Genomic DNA, 14,310 nt, shown 5'->3' on the forward strand with positions numbered 1-14,310 from the left:
CCAAAAGCCAGCTTGGTAGTTCCCACCCTCATTCCTCATCAAAAGAAAGCATGATTACTCTGGCAGGAAAGAGCGGCTTCCCAAAATCCAAACTGGCAAGATGGTGGAATTCCTCATAAGAAAACTCCAGATGCTCCTGAGCTTGCTCTCCGGCAGAACGTCCTCAGCACATCTGGTCTGCGCTGTTGGATGAGACACACAACACAGCACCCACGGCAAGGTCCAGAATCCCTGTGGGCTGTGAGGTCCAGAATCCCTGTGCTGCCACAGCTGGGCACGGGCTGAGGGACCTCAGACAGGGCCTGCACGATTCTGAGCCCCAGCTTCCTCATGTGAGACCCAGAAATAGGTAGTGAACACAGGAATGATTTAAAAATGTAATGGGCATGTAGCATCTACTCAGGGCTGGACACACAGCCTTCAGTCACTGAATATACGGACACACACATACACACACGAAGCGCTATGGTATGTCAAGAAACATTCTGTCCAATACAACAATTTTTAGAAATGTTAAGATCATGACCCCTTCAAGAAACAATGAAAGCAATGGAATCACCAGCCAGAAAAACAAAAGGCACTGTATATAGAATAATCCAGTATGGAGCATCCCGGGAGCCTGGCAGCGGGTGGAGAATCTCCGTGAGAATGTGACGAGTCCATACCTTTAGTCGCACAGCGCAGACCCCCGATGGGAACTGCAGAGGGCCTAGCAGAGGGGCCCTGGGAAAATTTAGGGGAGGCCACAGGAGGCCCAACATCGCTCAGAATGAAGATCCTCAGCCTACAATTTTCTCCTTAGCTACTTTTCTAGCGCTTCCTTCGCAAACAGAGGCAGCAGACTCAGGCAGCCACCTGCACTGCTCCGCCTCCAGCGCAGGCCTCCCGCCGCTGCTTCTCCTCTGCCTCTTGAAACTTGTCTGTGCACAAAAGCAGAGTGGAGGGAAAAGAACACACACGTGTGGGAAACTCTGTGCTGTGCACACGCGTGCATTAAATACACAGCCTCATTTGGCCTCGTGGAAACTCAGGGAGGCAGACAGTGTGTTCCCATCTTAGAGACGGGAGCAGTGAGGCTCAGTGAACATAAGTTACAATGTGGGTGGCGTGATGAAGCTGACATCACACATGGCTGCCCCACTCCAGAGTGTAGTCTTCCCTCCACGTCTGCGTCACCACCGGAGAGCAGCAGGCGTGAGAACAGGTGGACCTGGGGGAGCAGGGAGACTGGGGACTTCTCATGGCCTGGTCTGCCGTGGTCCACATGCTTACCTTGGTTTCTCAGCTGTATTGAGGGATACTTGGTGTTTGAGGCTGATCTCACACTGCTATAAAGAAATGCTTGAGACTGGGTAGCTTATAAAGAAGAGGTTGCATTGGCTCACGGTTCTGCAGGCTATGCAGGAAGCATGATGCTGCTCAACTTCTGGGGAGGCCTCAGGAAACTTACAATTACGACAGAAGGCGAAGGCGAAGCCAGCACATCGTACATGGCTGGAGCAGGAGGAAGGAGGCAAAGGGAGGTGTCACACACTTTTAAACAACCAGATCTCACGAGAACTCACTATCACAAAAACAGCACCCAGGGGATGGCACTAACCCATTCATGAGGGCTCCACCCCTATGACCCATTCACCTCTCACCAGGCCCCACCTCCAACACTGAGGATTACAATTCGATGTGAGATTTGGGCGGGGACACAGATCCAAAGCATATCCATTGGTAAATGAACATTGTTTGCATTCAAGGTATACAATGTGATGGTTCTATACGTATACACTGTGAGACGTTGACCGCAGTCCAGCTGCTTAACGTGTTCATCACCTTACATAGTTACTGGGTGCGTGTGCATGCATGTGGTGAGAATACAAGATCTACTCCCAGCAAATTTTAAGTATTCAATACATTATACATTAGTATGAGATGTAGTCACTGTTCTGTACACTAGGTTCTCAGAAACTTAATTTTATATGTATAAGATGATATATGTTTAGGCCTAAAGGCTTAGGCCTTTGCTCAAAGAAAAAGAAATGTCTTAAGGTCAGTTTATTAGTCTGACAATTTCATTTACTGAGTGTTTACTATAGTTATGATTGCTTCCCATTTTTTTGTTTCTTTCTTTTTTTTTTTTTTTTGAGATGGAGTCTCACTCCATCGCCCAGTCTGGAGTGCAGTGGTGCGATCTCGGCTCACTGCAACCTCCACCTCCTGGGTTCAAGCAATTATCCTGCCTCAGCCTCCTGAGTAGCTGGGATTACAGGTGTCTGCCACCAGACCCGGCTAATTTTTTTTGTATTTTTAGTAGACATGGTGTTTCACCATGTTGGACAGGCTGGTCTCAAACTCCTGACCTCAGGTGATCCACCCAACTTGGCTCCCCAAAGTGCTGGGATTACAGGCATGAGCCACCACACCAGCCTCTTTTTTTCTTATTAAAGTGAAATTCACATAATGTGAAACTAACAATTTTAAAGCATGCAATTCAATGGCACAGTACATTCACAATGTTGTTAAACTATCACCAAGCATATTCATCACCCCAGAAGAAAATCTTGTACCCAATTAACAGTCACCCTCATTTTCCCCCGCCCCCAGCCCCAGCAAATGCCAATCAACATTCTGTCTCTATGGATATACTTTTTCTGTACATTTCATATAAACAGAATTATATCTATTGTGACCTTTGTGTCTGGCTTCTTTCACTTTGCACAATGTTTTAGGGGATTATCCATGTTGTAGCTGTATCAGTATTAAATTACTTTTTACAGATGAGCAAAATGTTGCTGTATGTACATGCCACATTGTGCTTAGCCATTTATCCATGGATGAACATTTGGGTTGTTTACATGTTTGGGCTACTGTGAATAATGCTGCTATGGACATTCAGGTATGAAACTATGTTTGTAGATCTGTTTTCAGTTATTTTGGTTATATATCCCTAAGAGTGAAACTTTGGGATCATGTGGTAATTCCACACTTAACTTTTTGAGGAAATGTGAAGCTGTTTTCCAGGGCAGCTGCACCATTTTACATTCCCACCAACAGTGATATATGGGGGTTCCAATTTCTCACTAATACTTCCCTTTTTAATTATTATTATCACCATTCCAGTGAGTGGCAGGTGGCACCCCAATGTGGTTTCCATTTTCATTTCCCTAATGACTGATGAGGTCGAGGGTTTTTTCATGTTATCTTCGGCCATTTGTATAACTTCTTTGGGGAAATGTCTATTCAAATCCACTGACTATTTTTGAGTTGAGTTCTTTGTCTTTTAGTTGTTGAGACACTAGACACTTATAAAATATATAATTTGCAAATATTCATCCCATTGAGTCATACATCTTTTTACTTTCATAAGTAAATAGTTTACTTATGAGATTACACAAAAGGTTTTAATTTTATTTTAATAGAGACCAATTTATCTAGTTTTGTTTGTTGTTGCTCATGCTTTCAGTGGCATATCTAAGAATCCATTGCTAAATCTAAGGTCTTGAAAATTTACCCCCATGTTTTATCTAAGAGTTTTATAGTATTAGCCCTTACAGTAGGTCACCAATACATTTCTAAGTTGATTTGTGTATATAATGTGAGGTAGGAACCATTTCTTTCTTTTGTATGTAGAGATCCAGTTGTCCCAGGGCCACCTGTGGAAGAGCCTGTTCCTTCCTCATTCAATTGTCTTAAGACTGTTGAAATCAATTCACTATACATACATGTGTCTCTTTCTGGACTCTCAGTTATGCTTCATTGGTCTGTGTGTTTATCTGTATGTCCATGCTACACTATTTGATTATGGTAGCTTTGTAGTAAGTTTTGAAATCAAGAAGTGTAAATTCTCCAACTTTGTTCTTCTTTTTCAATCTTGTTTTGAATTTTTAGAAGACATTGTAATTACATATGAATCTGAGTATAATTTTTTCTAATACTGCCAAAAACCACCCAACCATCAGAATTTTGACAGCAATTGTACTGAATCTGTGGATTACTGTAGGGCAGTATTACCATCTTTACAATATTAAGTAGGTGATGTCACCAATAAAGCAAAATAGAAGGTAACTAGCTCATATCCTCCCACAATAAGAATTCTGCATGCATCCACAGTCAAGTCTCTGCTGGAGCCTCAGGATTCAGGTAGGAGTTTGGAGCTCAACACTGTGGAGGGTCATTTTAAGAGTTCAGACCCACTCTCGGGTGGCTGGTCTGCTGAACTTGCTCCCAGGCTCAAACCCAGAAATGACTCAGTCTTCCAAGGGGTTTGGCTACAGCCCCATTTTGGCCTTGAGGCTGTAATCCAAACCACCTGCCAAGGGATCTGGAAGGAATCACACACACTAGGGTCTTGGCAGAAGGGCTCATCTGCCTGCTAACATCAGTCTCAGTGGTGAACCTGACAGTTTCCCTATGGTTCAGTCCCAGTGCGCCCAAGCTGAGGTGCCAGCTCAGAGCTGCTTGCACAAGGACCCAGAGAGAGATTCACCCATCTGTGGCAGCCCGGGTGTCTGAGAATGCCTGATAGGATTGCCAACCTCTCTCCCACAGCAGATCCTTAGGTGACCCGGTCTCAGCTCTGGCCCCTTCTGCTACAATCAGAGAACGATCTCATCTATACTGAGACCTGCAGGGAGATTTGCACCCTTCTGAGGCAATGAGACCAGACTCTCCAGCCCGCATGCCACAGCAGATCCTCAGGGGACCCAGTCTCAGCTTGGCCTCTTCTGATACAATCAGAGAACTATCCCATCTATACTGAGACCTGCAGGGAAATGTGCACCCCTCTGAGCCACTGAGACCAGGCTCTCCAGCCTGCATTCCACGGCAGATCCTCAGGGGGCCCAGGCTCAGCTCTGGCCCCTCCTGCTATAGTTGGTGAGCCATCTCATTGATGCAGGAACTTGCTAGGCAACATGCATCACTCTAAACTAAGATCAGGCTCTCCAACCTCTGTGCCACAACAGATTCCAAAGGGGCCCAGTCCCAGCTCCAGCCCCTTCTGCTGCAGTTATGGAATGATTTTATGTGTGCAAGAACTGCCTGGGAGATACATACCCACCTGAGCCAATGTGAAAGACCCATAAGCTTTCTTCCAACAGCAGATTTCTAGGGGACCCAGTCTCAATTTCAGCCACTCTTGCTGCACTTGGGAACCCAGCCCAACTGTGCAGAGACCTGTTGGGTGGCACATCCATCTGGGCCATTGACACAGCCTTCTGGACTCAGCTTCCTGGCCAGCATTCCCACACAGCCCAAGTACATTCCCTGGGTCTTCCCCAAGTTAATCTCAGGTGGAAAGCCATGTCAACCTCAGAGTCTTTACAAGACTTGTAGCAAGCCTAGACTTAGAGTGTCTTCTAGTGCAAATATGGCTGCAGTGGTCACAGGCTCAGGGAACTCAACAGTCAATCTACTTAGAATATACTTTTTCTATTTAGAAGAAGGACAGGCACAAACAAAGCCAGACTGTGAAGACTAAAATAAATATGTAATCTTTCAATGTGCTGACATTACCACATATCCATAAGCATCAAGGACATTCAAAAAAATGTGACTTCACCAAACTGACAGATTAAGGTGCCAGAGATCAACCCTAAAATGATGGAGATATGTAATCTCTCAGACAATTAAGTCAAAATAGTAGCTTTAAGAAAGTTTGATGAACTTCAAGAAAATACAAAGTATCAATTCAGAAATTTATCAGAGAAATTTAACAGAGAGATTGAAATAAATTTTGGGAAAAATCAAACAGAAATCCTGTGCAGAAAATAACAATAAATAATATGAGAAATGAAATAAACAGTATCAGTAACAGAAATTGACCAAAGAGAAGAAAGAATCAGTGAGCTTGAAGAATAACAGTTTGAGGGAAAAAAAGGAAAGAAAAGAGAAGGAAAAGGTGAAATGGAATGAAGAAAGCTTTATAGGTTCTATGGGATGACATGCAAATATCAAATATTCAGGTTATTGAAGATAAAGAGAAAACTGAAAAATAAAAAAGGGTAGAAACCTTATGCAAAAACATAAGGCTGGGTGCAGTCACTCATGCCTATAATCCCAAGAGTTTGCGAGGCCGAGGCAGGAAAATCACTTAAGCCCAGGAGTTTGAGGCCACCTTAGACAACATAAGTGAGTTCTTTTGTCTCCAGTAATTTTTTAAAAAATTAGCCAGGCATGACGGTTTATGCCTGTACTTCCAGCTATTTGGGAAGCTGAGGTAGAAAGATCCCTTGAACCTGGGAGAGTAAGGCTGCAGTAAGCCAGGATCTCTCCACTGTACTCCAGCCTAGGCAACAGTGAGATCCTGTCTTAAAATAATAATTATCATTATTAATTATTAATAATAATAGAAAACTTTCAAAATCTGGAGAAAGATATGAATATCCAGGTATAGGAAGGTCAAAGTCACCAGTCAGGTTCCACCAAATTAAAAATACTCCAAAACATGCTGCAAGTACACTCCAAGGTCAAAAACAAAGATAAGCTCTTGAAAGTGAGAGAAGTGTGAGAGAAGAGTAGGAAATGGCATATAAGGAAGATCCAATATGCCTAGCAGCAAACTTTTCAGCAGAAACTTTACAGGTAGGAAGGGAATGGGACAATATATTCAGAGTGCTGAAGAAAAAATACTGTCAACCAGGAATACTACACCCAGCAAATATGCTCTTTAAAAATGAAGAGGAAATAAAAACTTGACCAGAAAAACAAAAGCTGAGAAAATTTATTGCTACCAAACATGTTCTACAGGAAATGCTAGAAAGGGTTTTTAAAACTGAAAGAAAATAATGCTAATGTGATTGCTACACTAATATGGTAATCATGGTGTGTAAACTATTTGTGTATTTACTAAGAAGACTAAAAGGAAAAGCAATTGAAGTAAAAATGAATACAACAATATTTGAGAAACTGACAATATTAAAAATATGAATTGTGACATCAAGATTTAAAATGTAGTGGGAGAAGGGAGTTAATGCATACAGGTTTTCCTGGTTATTTCTTTCTTTTCATTTGTCATCAAAGTTAAGTTGGTATCAATTTTAAATAACTACTTATAATTATAGAATGCTTTTTGTAAGAATCGTGGTAGCCACAAAGCCAAAGTCTATAATAGGTACACTAAAAATAAAATTCAATGAGTTAAAACATACAACCAGAAGAAACCACTTACCCACAAAGGAAGGCAGAAAAAAAAAGAAGAAAGGAAAAGAAGAGTTACAACTAGAAAACAAGTAAGAAAATGGTAGTTGAAAGTCCTTAGCTATGAATAATAACATTGAATGTAAATGGAATAATTATTCAATTCAAAGACATAGAGTGGCTGAATGACTTTTCTTCAAAAGAAGAATCAGCTATGTGCTGCCTTCAAGAAATTCATTATGTCTATAAAGTCACACATAGACTGAGAGTGAAAGAATAAAAAAGATATTTCATGCAAATGCAAGCCAAAAAAAGGGCTGGAGTAACTGTACTCATATCAGATATCTTAAGTCAAAAACTGTAGAAAGAGACAAAGAAAATTATGATAAAGGAAATTTATCAATTCAGCAAGAGGAAATAAATAAGCACTCAACACCACAGCGTGCAAATATATAAAGCAAATACCAATAGAACTAAAGGGAGACATAGATTGCAATGCAATAATAGTAGGATAGTTCAACACCCACTTTCAACAGGGGACAAATCATCCAGGCAGAAAACCAGCGAAGAAACATTGGAGTTAAATTACACTCTAGATCAAATGGACCTAACAGACTATTACAGAATATTTTATCCAACTGCTGCAGAACTTATATTCTTCTCCTCAGCATATGGAACATTCTTCAGGATAGACCACATGTTAGGCAATAAAACAAGTCTCAGGAAATTTAAAACAATTGAAGTCATATCAAGTATCTTTTCTGACCACAAGGAATAAAGCTAGAAATCAATAATAAGAGGAACTTTCAAAACTGTACAAATATGTGGAAATTAAACAACATGCTCATGAATGACTAATGGATCAATAAAGAAATTAAGAAAGAAATTACAAAATTTATTAAAACAAACAAAAATGGAAATACACCACATCAAAAGCTATGGGATACTTTTAAGAGGGAACTTCATAGCAATAAATATCTATATCAGAAAAGTAGAAAGACTTAAAATAAACAACTTAACAATGCACTGCAGGAACTAGAGAAGTAAGAATAAACCAAAAGCAAAATTAATAGAAAGAAAGATATAATGAAGTACAGAAAAGAAAGAAATAAAATTGAAACTAAAAAATACAAAATATCAACAAAACAAAATGTTAGTTTTTTGAAAAGATATACAAAATCAACACCCTTAGCCAGACCCAGTGAAAAAGAGAGAAAACCCAAATAAATAAAAGCAGAGATAAAAAAGGAAACATCACAATTTATTCCACAGAAATTCTAAAGATAATTAGAAACTAAACAACTACATGCCAACAAATTGGAAAACAATGATAAGAAGTGAATAAATTTCTGCACACACACAACCCACAAATATTGAACCATGAAGAAATCACCAATAATAAGTAACAACATTAAAGCACTAATGAAAAATCTCCCATCAAAAAAAAAAAACCTCAAGACTTGATGGATTCACTGCTCAATTCATCAAACACTTAAGTAGGAAGTAATACCAATTCTACTGAAACTGTTTCAAAAAACTGAAGAGGAGGAAATGCTTTCAAACTCATTCTATAAGGCCAGCATTACCCTGATGCCAGAATCAGACAAGGACACACACACACACACACACAAACTATAGGCCAATAACCCTAATACACATGGATGCAAAAATTCTCAACAAAATACTAGCAAACTGAATTTAACAACACATTAAAAAGATCATTCACTGTAATAAAGTGGGATTCATTCCAGGGATGTAAGGATGGTTCAACATGTGCAAATCAATATGCATGACATAGCAATCAACAGAATTAAGGATAAAAACCATATGATCATTTCAATAGATGTTGAAAGGTATTTAATAAAATTCAACATCCATTCTGATTTTTAAAAAACTCTCAATAAATAAGGTATAGAAGGAATGTACTTCAACACAAGGAAGTCCATATATGATACACCCACATTTAATATCATACTAAACAAGGAAAAATGGAAAGGCTTTTCACTAAGATTGGAACAAGGCAAGGATGTCTGTTTTCACCACTTTTATTCAATATAATACTCAAAGTCCTGGCCAGAGCAATTAGACAAGAGAAAGAAAGTCAGGGTATCCACATTGGAAAAGGAAGACATCACATTATCCTTGTTTGCAGATGACACAATCTTATAGTTAGAAAAACCTAAAGACTACACACACACACACACACACACACACAAATCAGAACCAATAAATTAATAAAGTTTCAGAATAAAAAATGATCATATAAAAATCAGTAGCATTTATATACATTAACAGAGATCAATCTAAAAAGGAAATCAAGAAAGCAATCTCATTTACAGTAGGTACAAAAAACATACCTAGGAATATGTTTAACCAAGGAAGTAAAAGATCTCTACAAGGAAAACTATAAAACACTGATGAAAGAGAAGAAGAGGGTACACAGACACAAATGGAAAGATATCCCATGCTCATGGATTAGAAGAATGAATACTGTAAATCACCCAAAGTGATCAATAGATTCAATGTAATCTCTAGCAAAATACCAATGATGTTATTCACAGAAACAGAAAAAAGCATTCCTACAAGCGTAGGAAACCACAAAAGACTCCAAATAGCTAAAGCCATCCTGAGAAAAAAGAACAAAGCTGAAGACATCACACTGCCTGATTTCAAATTTTGCTACAAATGTATAGTAACCAGAACAGCACAGTACCAACACTAAAACAGACATGTGGACCAATGGAATAAAACGATGAATTCAGAAATAAATCCACGTACTTACAGCCAACTCATTTTTGGCAAAGACATCAAGAACATACATTGGGGAATGGACAGTCTCTTTGATAAATACTGCCAGGAAAGTTAGACATGCAGAAAAAAATGAATCGAGACCCCCCTCTTTTACCATATACATACATCAAATCAAAATGGATTAAAGACTTCAATGCAAGACCCAAAACGATAGAACTACTACTAAAAAATAATACGGAGAAACATTCCAGGACATTGATCTGGGTAAAGATTTTTTGGTAAGACCTCAACATTACAGACAACTATAACAAAAATAGAAAAATAGTATTATATCAAGCCAGAAAGCTTCTACACAGCAAAGGAAAAAATCAACGAAGTGAAGAGACAACCCACAGAATGGGAGAAAATATTTGCAAACTACCCATCCAACAAGGGATTAGTAACCAGAATATATGAGAAACTCAAACAACCCAATTAAAAACTGGGCAAAAGACCTAATAGACATTTCTCAAAAGAAATGGCCAACACGTACATGAAAAAAGGCTCAACATCACTAGTCATTATAGAAATGCAATTCAAAACCACAAGAAGATATTATCTGACCCCATTTAGAATTATCACAAAGACAAAAAATAGCAAATGCTGATGAGAAGGTGGAAAAAAAGGAACACTCATACACTGTTGGTAGGGATGTAAAGTAGTACACCCACTAAGGAAAACAGTATGGGGGTTCCTCAAAAAACTAAACTAGAACTACGTTTGGTATGGTCCAGCAATCTTACTGCTGGGTATTCATCTGACAGAAAGGAAATCAGTATATCAAAGAGACATCGGCCCTCTCATGTTTATTACAACACTACTCACAATAGCCAAGACATCGAATCAACCTAAGTGTTCATCAATAGGCGAAAGGACAAAGAAAATATTGTATATGCACACAATGGAATACTAGTCAGCCATAAAAAGGAATTAAATCCTGTCATTTGCAGCAGGATGGATAGATCTGAAGATCATTCTGTTATGTAAAATAAGCATGGCACAGAAAGACAAATATTGCATGTTCTCATTCATATGTGGGAGCTAAAACAGTGGGTCTTGTGGATGTTGAGAGCAGGATGGCGGATGCCAGATGCTGGGGTGGAATGGTGGAGAGGAAGATGAAGGGGAGCTGGTTAAGGAGTACAAAAATACAGTCAGAAGGAATGAGCTATCACATGCAGTATAGTAGGAAAATTATGCTTAATAGTTTATTGTACATATCAAAATATCTAGAAGAATTGTAATGTTCTCAATACAGAGAATAAAAAATGTATGAGGTCATGGGTATCCCAATTACCCTAACTTTATCATTACACATTTTAAACAGATATCAAAATATCACATATAACCCAAGAATACTACAGATATTATAATCAATTAGAATTAAATCTTCCAAACTATACACGAGGGTGTCTTTCCATTTATATAGGTTTTAATTTATTTTGGCATTGTTTTTCTGTTTTCATAGTACAAGTCTTCTGCCTCCCAAGTTACATTTATTACGAGGTATTTTATTGTTTTGTATGTTATTGCAAATGGTATTGTACTTTTAACTTCCGTTTTAAATTGTTTCTGTCTGGTATACAGACGCACAACTGATTTCCATGTGTTGATCTTGTTCTCTGACACTTTGCCAACTTTTCCACTTCTTTAAAATCCAGAATAAGTATAGCCTGAGACAAGGGAGGTTTGTGTATTCATGATGCATATGTATAGTCACGTGTATGTTGCTTGCGTATATACCATTCAATAATCAATACATAAATATAAATAATATGTATCTCCATTTTAACAACTGTAATTTATTCCTAAAGCCATATTTAAAAATAATTACATTTTTAAATGGGAAAAGTCATATGAAGAATTCTGTCCCACCTCAAGATAACTAAACAATTTTTCAGTAGAAAAATAAATCTAAAAACAGAAAAAATATTTTAAAAGTAAATAAATCGTACATAAAACGAAGCGCAATCGAGTTTTGTTGCACTAATGCTTTCTTCCTCTTTCTACACCATTTTGTTTGCAGAATCGGCCTTTTGAAGGTTCCGGGTTACCCTGCAGTGAAGCTGTCATTCAAGCACAGTCAGGGCCCAGGAGAGGGCGCAGGGAGGGCGCAGGCGCGCAGGGAGGGCTGGGCATGCGCTCGGCGGGGCCTCCGGCTCTCGGGGACGCGCACGGGCGGGGCTCGCCGGGGCCTCCGGCTCTCGGGGACGCGCACGGGCGGGGCTCGCCGGGGCTGAACCGGCTGAGCTTCCCAGGGACGCCCCGACCCAAGCCCTGCAGTCCGCGCGCGTCAGGGGTGTGCGCTGGAGGCCGGAAGGTCGAATATCACTTCCCATCCTGCATCTGATGTGCTTTGGGGTTGAAAAAGCCCTTATGTGGTAAAAAAAAAAAAAGTCAGAAAAGTGGCAGAAGTCTTCAAGGGCCTGAAAAAGGCCGAGACAGGAACTGAGAAGCTGGCAGTAGGTCCTGCTACTGCTGCAGGGGCGGCGGGCGCCCTGGGTGGGCCACGAGGCAGGGACAGCCGAGGCTCCGCGCCCACCCCACCCGCAAGGGGCCAAGCGCAGACTCAGGGGAGCCAGAGGGGCCGGACCGCTGAGCAAGGGCTGGGGAAGGGTGAGTCAGGGGCCCCTGTGGGATTGCACGGGGTGGGGGGGCACGGGCCCGGACCTCTCTCACAAATGCCCACGTGGTCCCCAAGGCTAACGCCGGCTGTGTGGGCCGCAAGCTGCTCTGGGCCCGCAGCTCACTCCCCTGGGCACAGGGCTGACACCCGGGCGAAGCAGGAGTGTCCCAGCTTGCTTCAGCCCCTCCCCTGGGCCCCCAGGCTGGTGGCTCCAGAAGGACTTTACTAAGAGGGTGGGAAGCATCAGTGCGGGTACCTGCCCTGGGCTAAGGGCCTGTGTGGGTGATAGCCCTCAGCAGGGCCCTCCCATTTGGGCATTGGCAGCCCACAGGGCTGTGGCCATGGAGCTGTTGAGTGGCAGCTCCTGGATCACCCCACACCTCCGTTCCTCAAGGCCTAGGCACCACTTGCTCCATGGTCAAAAGCATCACTTTGTGAAACGCAGACTGAGCAAAGCTGGCCTAAGATTTTGGTCCACCAGGAATGAGGGAAGGAGCCCTCTGCCCCCATGTAGCCTATAGCTGGGACACGCAGCAGCCAGTGAGTTGGTCACGGTATGAAGGCTTCTCTCCTCCCAGCAATCACAGATCCCACGCTTGGATACTTGGGAGTGAAGATGTGTTATTTCACCCACCGACTCGTTCCACACACCAAGGCCTGTGCCTGCCCTGAGGGCGAGTTGGTTGAGCCTTGTACAGACAACTCTCAGAGCGTGGGCCTGGGCCGAACCTTTCCCTGTAAGCAGCAGCATCAGCGTCTAGAACGACGGCCCTCCCGGTCCACGGTGGAAGGTGCGGAGCTCCCGTGGTGTGCTGGCAGCCATTCGCAGAAGGGAGATGGAGGGGCACAGGGCAGGTGCTCGCACGGAGTCATCGATCTCCAGGGACACCTTCCTCTCAGGTGAGCTCACAAAGGCACCACACATTAATCCTTGGAGACAACCATTCTGATGTGGCTAAGGCCATCGACAGGGAACATGGTTGTCAGGAAACCTCAGCTTTTTGATAAATGACAGCAAAACCTGAATGCACGAGAAATGTATCTCATTTTAATGCCTGACTTCTAAGCATCCTTATTCAACATATTATATGTATTTTTTGTTTCATGAGTAAAATGTACATTGAGCTTCCTCCAGTAGCTGTCCATAGACCAGCCACTATCACTGCCATCATTATTTTGTTTCTAAACTTTTCTTTTTACACACGTAGGTCTAGCTTTTTCCTCTATATTGATGAACTAAAACTCACTCATTTCACAACTCAAAGCCAGGGCCTTCAGTTCACAGCCCGTTGCCTCAGACGGCCTTTCCTATATCTTATTGCTTCACTGTCTGACTCACTCCAGCGTGTTTCAGCCAAGTATACTTGTTTTTATTCATCTTGCTCTCTTTTCCTCCCTCCCCCAAGTCCCCCTCTTTCCCTCTGTCTCTTTGTCTCTTTCTCTCTCCCTCTCTCCCTCCCTCTCTTCCCCTTTCTCTCTGGATGCCCTCTCTCCCTCTCTCCCTCCCTCTCTTCCCCTTTCTCTCTGGATGCCCTCTCTCCCTCTCTCCCTCCCTCTCTTCCCCTTTCTCTCTGGATGCCCTCTCTCCCTCCCTCTCTTCCCCTTTCTCTCTGGATGCCCTGTCTCCCTCTCTCCCTCCCTCTCTTCCCCTTTCTCTCTGGATGCCCTGTCTCCCTCTCTCCCTCCCTCTCTTCCCCTTTCTCTCTGGATGCCCTCTCTCCCTCTCTCCCTGTTTTTCTTCTCTGTGTCTGCCTGCATAATATTCA

At 41.8% G+C, this 14,310-nt stretch overlaps 1 protein-coding gene across 2 annotated transcripts in view; it reads left to right on the forward strand.

Moving 5' to 3' along the window:
- The first annotated feature begins 638 nt into the window (after nt 1-638).
- The window catches only part of LOC129398078 (histidine-rich glycoprotein-like), a 40,069-nt gene continuing 26,397 nt past the window's right edge, over nt 639-14,310 (forward strand). The window contains exons 1-2 of one of the 2 annotated variants that reach the window (XM_063605554.1): nt 639-12,534; nt 13,123-13,444. The gene's annotated coding sequence lies outside the window, so the exon portion shown is untranslated. The remainder of the gene's footprint in view (nt 12,535-13,122; nt 13,445-14,310) is intronic. The other variant, XR_010112555.1, reaches the window with a different exon arrangement.

This window comes from Pan paniscus, chromosome 5 (genome assembly GCF_029289425.2).
Source record: "Pan paniscus chromosome 5, NHGRI_mPanPan1-v2.0_pri, whole genome shotgun sequence".
NCBI classification, from domain to species: Eukaryota; Metazoa; Chordata; class Mammalia; order Primates; family Hominidae; genus Pan; species Pan paniscus.